This window comes from Ochotona curzoniae, unplaced genomic scaffold (genome assembly GCF_017591425.1).
Source record: "Ochotona curzoniae isolate NIBS_2020 unplaced genomic scaffold, NIBS_Ocur_1.0 contig_1482, whole genome shotgun sequence".
Classification (NCBI taxonomy): domain Eukaryota; kingdom Metazoa; phylum Chordata; class Mammalia; order Lagomorpha; family Ochotonidae; genus Ochotona; species Ochotona curzoniae.
This window is the reverse complement of record NW_024465100.1, coordinates 3,285,977-3,295,791: the sequence shown is the minus strand read 5'-3', so window position 1 is coordinate 3,295,791 and position 9,815 is coordinate 3,285,977.

The following is a 9,815-nucleotide window of genomic DNA, read 5'->3' as shown; positions in this document are numbered from 1 at the left end:
CATGTGAAGGAAATATAGAGTAACTACTTTATCTTTTCATGATTACATTGTATTGTTTTTTTCTTTGCCTGTTCTTTTCGTATTTGCAAATAGTACTGCCATCAGTAACACTTTAGGATGAGCTGGCCTCAGAAAGAGTTCAGTTCTCAGGAGAGTTTGTAGCCCTTGAAAGAACCTGCCTTGGACCTCTTCTCCTTTACCTGCATTCCCAATTGGCTGCCGGATTCTGCTGCTTATGTATTAAAGTTAACCCTTGCCTTTGTCCCTGAACTCCATTTTCATCATGTTAGAGCCTATGACCATTTTCTTAAACTGTTGCCTCCTGCGTGTCTCTATTATCCGACTCAGAAACATTTCAGTTCATTTTAATCGCTGCATTCAGACCAGTCTTGCCAAAGCCGAGTCCCGATGATGGCAGCCCGTTACTTGAAAACCTCCTGACAGAGGAAGATTCATTTCCACAACCTGGTGCTTTCCTTTCATTGTAACTTCAGCCTCACTTTTCCTTTTCTTCTAAATGACTGATTTAGCCAAGTGAAGTACCATACACTTCCCCCTCTGAGTGCATCAATCTTTCCAATTTCTCTGCACTTAGTGCCTCTGCTGTTTTTCTTGGACTGTCTTGATTTTATCTTCATGTACAAACTTAATCTGCCATTTAAAGTCCAGTTTGTCATTATGGAAACCTCTTTGCCATCTTGGAAACCGCCCCTCCCAGACAATATGTTAGGCATTTTATCCCGTCATATGCATCTTACATGCTGTTGTATATCATGTTTCTCTCCAGTGGACTCCACATCTGACTTTTACTTTTTGTTAGGCCTTAAAGTGTAGAATATTGCTTTTGTGTGTGATCAGCGCTTAAGGCATGTTTGCTAAATGAGGGAATGACTGATTTTTGGTTTTGCTTTTTTTTTTTTTAAATTTTGAAATATGTGACAGTAACACTGCAACTCATAACCTAAAATGGAGAATATCATGCTGACCACAGCTTTTATGGAGCTTAAATTGAAATATTTGGAGCAGCTTTGCTCATGGTGACAGTTAGCATGCACTTTTGTTTTGGGTGAAACCCCATTTTTCAAGTTCTCATTCTTTCAAATGCAGGCTGTGATTATTTCCTTTAATGAATCCCATAGACTTTAATAAATTAGCCATTGTTTTGTAACTGAGTTCATGACGAAACTGACCTCATGAAATGCAAAGCCAACAGAGATGAGAGGATTTCAAGTCTTACATTTGCCCTTTCTATTCATTCCTGTCGTTAGGGCATAAATGTCAAAGCTTTTGGTTAAAAATGATATACGACTAACAGGATAAAATCCTTTTGATACTTTTATGAGCCAAACCCTCATGGGGGGGCGGTCTGAACGCTGTGCTTCTTTACTGAACTCAATTGTAATTATGGATATTTTCAATAGTATATGTAATGCTGTCTCTCCTTTTCCTGGCTCTTGATAATTCATTCTGTACGCATATATAAATAAATGCAGTTAGATTCAAGGTTCTGTCTTAGAATATTATTTGTGAGGCAAGTCTTAATCCAGGTGTTTTTAATGAATAAGACCAAACTAAAATATGAAAGTCCAAGTAATGACGGCAGTCTATTTTGGGGATTATTCAGCTGCTAAGATTAAAATAAAAGTATAGAAAAATGCATTTGAAAAATGATAAAATGTGGCTTTGGTCAGAAATCTCAGGAAACTTTTGTACTGTGTTTTATTTTGCACTGCACTAGATTCTTGTTAGACAAAGAACTGAAAATATGGTTACTATTTAGAGATAATCATTGTTTCTGGAGATTTCAGTAGAATCTGAATATTCTCATTATATGTGGAATAGTGTTATAGTTTTTTAAAATCATTAATGCATGATTTTTAGTGTCTTAAAATGATATTTAAGATATCACTTTGCAAATTTCTATTCTAATGTTTTTATTACAGTATTTGCAAATAATATGGTCTTATGTTTATGTAGCCTTTTGAAAACTGATTAATATCCATGTTGTAGTTTATATAATTTACTTAAAATTCTGAAAGATTCTGCTAAACATATCTATGGATTGTGTCTACATTTATTTCTCCATTGTTTTGCTTATATGTGACTCCAAATTCGGCATTTATTTTTTAACATTTACAGTAGAATTTTTATCTTATGTTAATGATGAAAGAATGATTTAAAATTTGCCTTTCATGTCTTCTATCTTGTGCATTTTCCTAACCACATATCCTCTTCTATTGCCAACATTATTTTATAGGAAGAGAACTCCTGTGTTTTCCTTGTGATTATTTCTTTCAGTCTCAGTTAATAGATGAAGCGAGATTTTATTGATAACAGTGATTAGTTTTGCCTTGAGAGCACAAGAAAAAGGCAGGGGATATTGTTTTTGCAGATGATTTAAGTACTTTCTAGAAGAATAGTTGATCACTGCAATTAGGAGTGACTGTAGTTGTACCCAATTTATGTTTTATCTTAAAATACTCATGTGCTTTTAATTCCATCCACAAAATGTTGCAGTTATGGTCTGCTAAAAAAGGGCATTTTCTACAAAATGATTTTTAGTGCATTTTGCTTTACTGTCTTCTTTTTCTGGGGGATCACCTGTTAGGTAAATATAGAAAACAAGGCAGAGACCTGCAGATCTGACCTTCTCTGTTTTTTCTCGTTATTGAGTTGTATTCTCCTTGATTTTATTGCCAGGATGTCTTGTTGAGACAAATCTCAATGTTGTTTAATGTTAACCGTTCACTTATACGGCCAAGAAAAAGCATTCGTTTCCCCGACAAGATGTCCATCATCACTACCATTTCTGCCATAACCATCATCTTCCTGGTCATCAGTAATTGTATTAAATTCCAGAAACTGCTTCCTGACCAGCTTGTAGAATATTTGAAGAATATAAACCTGAGGATCTTAAAAGATAAAAGCTGATATAAATGTCAGCTTGAAAAAGTTAGACCTTCAACACCCAGCATGGTAGTTTAGTGACAAAAGTCCTTGACTTAAATGCTCCAGGATCCCATATGGACACTGGTTCTAATCCCAGCAGCCCTGCTTCCTATCCAACTCCCTGCCTGTGGCCTGGGAAAGCAATGGAGGACCCTGCACCCATGTGAGAGACCCAGAAGAGGCTCCTAGCTCCTGGCTTCAGATCAGCTCAGCTCTGGTCATTGTGGCTACTTGGGGCGTGAATCAGTGGCTAGAAGATCTTCTTCTCTATCTCTCCTCCTCTGTGTATTTCTGGCTTTCCAATAAATAAAATAAATATATATTTTTTAAGTTACAACTTTGAAAAGGGCAAATGTTATGCATCATTATAACAATTAAGACTAATCCTTCTGGTAGTAATGACTAGTGGTTTGGGCCTGTAACAGAGATTTGATTTAGTACCATGGTAGACCCCACAGAGGCTTATTTTGTATTGAGGTAGATGAAAATTAGTTTCATTTATTTAATCTTAGGACAAGTATTTCATGGTGATCACTATTAGTATTCGCATTACATTTAGTAGTTATTTAAATCATTGATGAGTTTTCTACTTAAATTCAAAAATATTTATTAAAACTTTTCCTCCCAGTGTATATAAAGTCAAGACACTATTCTTTTATACCTGACTGTCATAATCCCTTTAATTCTTTGTAGCTCTCAAAAATCACTTTCGTAATACTGACTTTCTATATAACTTAAGTTTCTAAGGGAATTGATTTCTTCAGTTTGTATTGGCCTCACCTTCATCCCCAATCATCTAAATGTGTTATACTGTTCTTCATTTTTAAGAGTTAATATTGTTATTTTTCCTTACAGAAAACCAGAGATGGGCACAGTCCTAATCTTTCTCTTACTTGGGGAACTTGTGTTTATTTTTTTCTTTTGTTAATCCTTCAGCAAGTGACAGTTTCAAAAACCTTTTAACATCTGACTGCTCTAAAATCTGTTCAAAACAGCATGTGGAAGTTGGCAGTTGACACAGGGGTAAGTGTAGAGATGGAAATGTGCACAAGTGTCCCTTGGATGTATTTATATATGAGACTTACAGTTTGAAGTTTACTAGATTATGATAACTTATGAAAGTGAAGATACCCAGCATTGTGAATTGATCATTATTGAGAAAAGCTTGTTTTACTTTAAAAATTTCTTAAAATTTTATTTTGGTGGGAGGCACGAAGGACAGAAAGAATAGGGAAATGGAGGGAGGGAGAGAGGGTAGAAGGGGAAAAGAGAGAGAAAGAAAAGAAGGAAAAAAGATGAAAGAGAAGGGTGATTTATAGAGATCCTCCATCTACAGATTTACACCCCAACAGCCAGATACGGACCAGGCCAAAGCCAAGAGCCCATAGTTTCACTCATATCTCCCCATCGGTGTCCAGAGACACAGGCACGTAAGTCAGTGTTTGTGCTCCCAGGATGTGCGTTAGCAAGATGCTAGATTAAAAGCAGAGAGCAGCCAGGACTTCAGTCAGGATCACCTGCTGCTTGTTTTATTTCAATTATATACTTTTTCCATGTCTTTTGTTGTTGTTAAGCAAAGTCTAGCCAACAAGAGGTTTGGTTTTCAAATTCAAAGAGCTGAATTTAGTTCTAGTTCTTGCCTGATTATGTTGGCAGTTCTGTTGGCTATAAGCCTTTTAACTTGAATGGCTCCCAAGATTAATTATAACCTGGTAGTTATAATTAAATATGGCTTGATCTCAATTTCTAGGAGACATGTTTTTGACGTTTGGTATAAAATGATATATTGTAAACTGATTAATAGTATACTGTTTCTGGAAAGTGATGCTGTGCTTAACACTGAAGATGCTTACACGTAGTGGTTATAGGCACTACTTTTTTATTATTGTTATTATTGAATTGCTTCTACTAGCTCTTTATACCCCAGATTATGTTAGGATGGAGAACATCCAACTAAAACTCATGGCACATTTAGTCTGATCTTACCAAGGACACTGTAGGTGGGACTAGGAACTAAATAAAGCAATGGCAGATTGATTTTTTTTTAAGTTGATTCTTTTATTTGCCGTGTGAATAATATTCTACACATCCAAGTGGCTCTTGACGTCAGAGCAGTACCTTACTCTTACTCCAGAAATTATAAGGTTTTGTCATCCTATACCAGGACAAGAGGTTAAGAGTTCAGAGTGTGAGTTGAATTGTATAACCTGAGCTCCTTTCCCTTGGCATTAGATTTTCCCCCTGGGATCTGACTTACCAGAATTGTTGGCCTCAGATATGAGTATTGAATGAGAGGTGTTAAAATGGGTCCTGTACAATTTCTTGTCTCTGAAGTTCAGATATTATTTATCTACCTGAAGTTTCATCAAGCCCAGAAAAATATCTTTTTAAGTAACCTAAGACCTCTTGGTTTTATAATGTACGCAAGTTAATCTTTGATACTAATAGCATTTTCTAGTATTTTACTTTTAATATTTTATTCCTATGATATTTCTTAATTTACTTTTGTCTGGAAACTTGTGGACTGGAACAGATTTTCTTTTTACCTCTCATCTTGCAGCTTCAAGTTTTTCTCATACAGTACTGTTTACATTTGAATTTTGTATAAATATGGTGTTGAACATCATTCTGATAAAAAAGTCATGGTTCTCCCAATAGTAGGAAGTTTCAGAGATAACTTTTGTATATAATCAAATATTGTGTGGATATAAATAAGGGGGGGGCTGGGATTGATAGGTTTTGCATGTGAAATGATTTTGAAATTCTTGACTTTGACATCAGAACTAGGACATTCATTTATGGCATGGAAAGGCTACATTATTTCAGACCAGGATAAGGTCGGGTGGAGAGAGAAGAAGGCCGTGTGGCATGCACATGTGTCTTTAACCTCATGAATTTATGTCTTTTTCAAAATTTTACCATGCTTTCGAGGGGAGCATGACTCTTGGTGAATACTGTTTGAACTTGAGAATCTTTGAGTCCTTTTCTTCATTAGCAGAGGTCCCTTGTAGGAAGGTGGCAGGCTTCCTGTGGTGCTGGATTGCAAGTGGCTGTCCTGCCTGTCAGCTCTGTCCTGCCTGCCACCTCTGCTGTTGTTGGGAGGCCAAGGATGTGGTCAGGCCATTTCTGCATTAGTTTGGAATTTCCCCGGATGTGCCATCTTTTGTGCTCGTTAACTATTGTATTCCATATTTCATTGCCTTGCTTTACCTTTTTTCTCCCTTAATCAACTTGGAAAATTTTGCATTTGAACCAAGTTAGATATCACTCTCGATTTTAAGCATATACACGTATTTCCCCTTCTATCTCAAGGATGAATATGATCTATTTTTAAGGAAAAAATAATCAAATAGAAAGTCTATATTTTATTCAAAGTATAGCAATATTTATAACATTATGTCACAAGTATCTAACCATACGTTAGTGACAAAAACACAATTGGAATTCCATTTTGCCTCCTGAAACTTAAAATACATTTAGAAAATCAATGAAAGTTTAATTTATTGATGTTTCTTAATAGGTATGTTTTAAATTTAATGGATGGTCATTACAATGCTTCTTTATTACATGAAACTAGTTATATTTTGTATCAGAACCAAATTATAAAAAATATAGCTTGTTGCTACCTTCAACGCAAGACAAAACCTTATTTGGCAACAAATCCTTCTGGATCATCGGCATCAAGGTCAGCCTGACCAGGAATGCCCCTATATTTAGACACACACACCTGGCCAAAGGACATAAATAAGGCTAATTTTAAAACTGCTACTCATGGTTGAAACTCTGTGATAGTATTTTAAAGGGATAAAGAAATCAATAGTTATTAAGAGAGCCACAACTTCAACCCCTGAAACACAAAATCACTGTGACATGGAAAAATGTTTATTAGGCCAGATGTATCCTCATATCTGTCTGGGGCGTTTCATGATTGTGTGTTGCTTATGTTGTCTATGAAGCGTCTTGACTTTTAATCACTTCAAATAAAGTAATACTGAAAACAAAAAAACAAAAAAAAAGAAAGAAATCTTTCTGGATACCAATCAAATTAGCATATATTTCTGTTTAAAATTAATCAGTTAAAATATGTTTATTGGGATACTTTTAGTGTATTACCACACTGTTGGTTATTGTGAAATCCAAAAGAAAACATTGGGTGGATGTAAAACGCAGTAAAAAGAAAAATTAGGACATAACCTAATTTTGATAATACAGTTTATGTGTAAAGTATGATAGATATTGGAGAAGAAAATCTCATTCCCTTTCTTATGTTTATTTAAACAAGTTAAATTATGAAAATGTTGTTAAGTATAATGACCACTCATATATGCTTCATTGAGATTCAGCATTTTTTAGCAACTTAATTATTTTGAATTTGCTCTCCACATAAGGGGCCTGCATGTACACAAACACAACTGTAAATAAGTGATTTCAAGCATTTTTGCACCAAAATATCATTTAATTTCCTTTTCCTATGAGCTTTATCTAGTATCTATGCTTGTTTTCAGCCCCATTTGGAAGTCAGCTGCAGGTGTCAAGGCCCTGTGCTCCCTTACTGTATATAGCCTGGGAACAAAATTGTTCACCCACATAAAAATTATAGCCTTTCATATATGAAAATCTTAGCATTGCTTTAATACCGTCTTTTACTGTGTGGGCCCTTTTAGATTTCTCCTGTGAGCATTAACCTTCATAGGTTTTTGTTTGAGTTAGGGTCCAATCAAGGCCAACACTTAGTGTTTAGTTATATGATTATCCTGTTTCTTAGGAGCTATCTCCTATTTATCTTTGTCCTGTCTGGGAATTCCTTATGCACAGAAACTGTGAGACCTAATAAATTTTCACTGTCCTTCCTTGCTGCACAGTTTTATGGAAGTTGTTACAGCAATAAATAACTCATCCATGGCTTAAAAATTCTGATAGAGGCAGTACATGGTGAATTTTCTATTGCATCACATCAGGAAGTGTGTAATGTCAGTGTGACTTGCTGGTAATAGTTAATCACTTGGGTAGTATTCTATCAGGTGTCTTTCTATGCAGAGAACCTGAGCTTTGTTAATCCTGTTACTTGAATATGAATAAAATGGATCAAAATTAAATATTGGGGCTGAGATACAAGAATTAAACTTTATTTTGGCTTCTTTTTTTTTAAATGGGAAATTTACATAGATTTTTAAGAATCTGGTATCCTGAAGTCTATTTAAGGTTCTTGGTACAACATATAATTTAAGATAAATGAGAAGGAGTAGGTAGGCTCCGTACTTATTTCATCACTGTCTTTTCTGGTCAAATCTTGCTGGTTAGACTCTTTTGAAAATGTCATCAAGCTCGAGAAATTTCAGTCCTTTGTGGAATCTCTACTTTCTCCTGTTTCTTGTTCTCAGATTGAACATTTAATAGCATTTATTTCAAAGTAGCTTTGATTTAGGAGAAATCCCACAAGGGAGTGAATGGATTGACAGACAATTTAGGAAAATAAGCCAGAGAGCAACTTTTGCTAATTGAAATGGGATACATTAATTATGTTTATAGGTGAAATCTCACAATTGCTTCAGAATCACAGGAAGATGCAGGAATAGTGCTATGTACCTAGAGAAATAGCAACCACTTTTGGGCAATGTAAAATATGAGAAAACCTGTATAGAGTAAATGTGAAAGAATGTGGATCCATTTAGAGGTAGAACAAAGCTGTAAAGAGTTAATGGAGATGTATAGAGGAAATGTATAGTGATGGAGTACATGGGTCTATCATATACAGATATGCGGGTATAATGGAACATGCATCACTGCTTCCAGACGAAAGATGGATTCCCAATGAAACTGTTGGACATGTGTAGACAATGGGATGCTGGTCTGTCTGACATTGTCTGTACCAACAATGTCGGAGTACACTTATATAAGAGACTGATAGAATTATAATTCCTTACAAAAGACTATACTTCTGTAACAAAATGGGAAAAATCTGATCAGGGGGTGGGATTTTGGTGAGGAGGTGAATCCCAGCCGATACAAAATTGTACCACATAATTCAAAAATCGAAATAAAAATATATGTTAAAAAAAGAGTTAATGGAGGGACAGGAAGGGACCCTTCTGCAGGACAAGGAAAGGGGGATCAGGAGTCAGCTTCTTAGATTTTGGTGTGGAATTCTGGGTTTGAGTTCTTAGGAAGGAGAGACCAGGGAATCCATAAAAGGACACATCATTGCTTCAGATGGTTGTGCAATAAATTCTTCTAAAGTGTTACAGAGGATGGAAAGATGCTCAGTTTTCCAGAAAACAGAAGGAACTAGCTGATGGGCTTTGAAAAGCTCTGAAAAGGTGCCTTTGTGTGAGTGATGTCATCAACACATACCTTTGTTAGATGTAAAATATAAGTACAGCTTTCCATTGACATCTGTAACCTTTGACATTGGATTGACCTGAGGTCTGGGTAGCTTTCTGGGACATACACATCGGGATAGTGAGGTGTTTTTATAGGGAGCAGAAAGAGGAACTGCATTCCCAGGAGCTTCTGCTTCAAAGGGGGAGTGACACTGTCTTCCTCCCTTTGTACCTTGAGGAGGAGGTAGAATAGAAAGTGACCAAGTAGCAGCAAAGACCAGGGAACTTAATGAATGCCCTGGCCTTGTCAAATCACAAGTATCACATTACACATTACTCAGCCAGCCTACACCCTGTCTAACCCTTGGGCAAAAAAGAAAGGTAATATTGTTTCTATCCCATATTTCCTTCACATTTTGACTAAACCTTAGAGTTTGTTTGGAGTACTTGGGGTTGGGTGTTCAGGGAAAGGAGAAATAATTTCCAGTTGTTGAAAAGGGCTGAGGGTTATTTGCTTGTCTTTGTCTCTGCTGGCATACATGATGG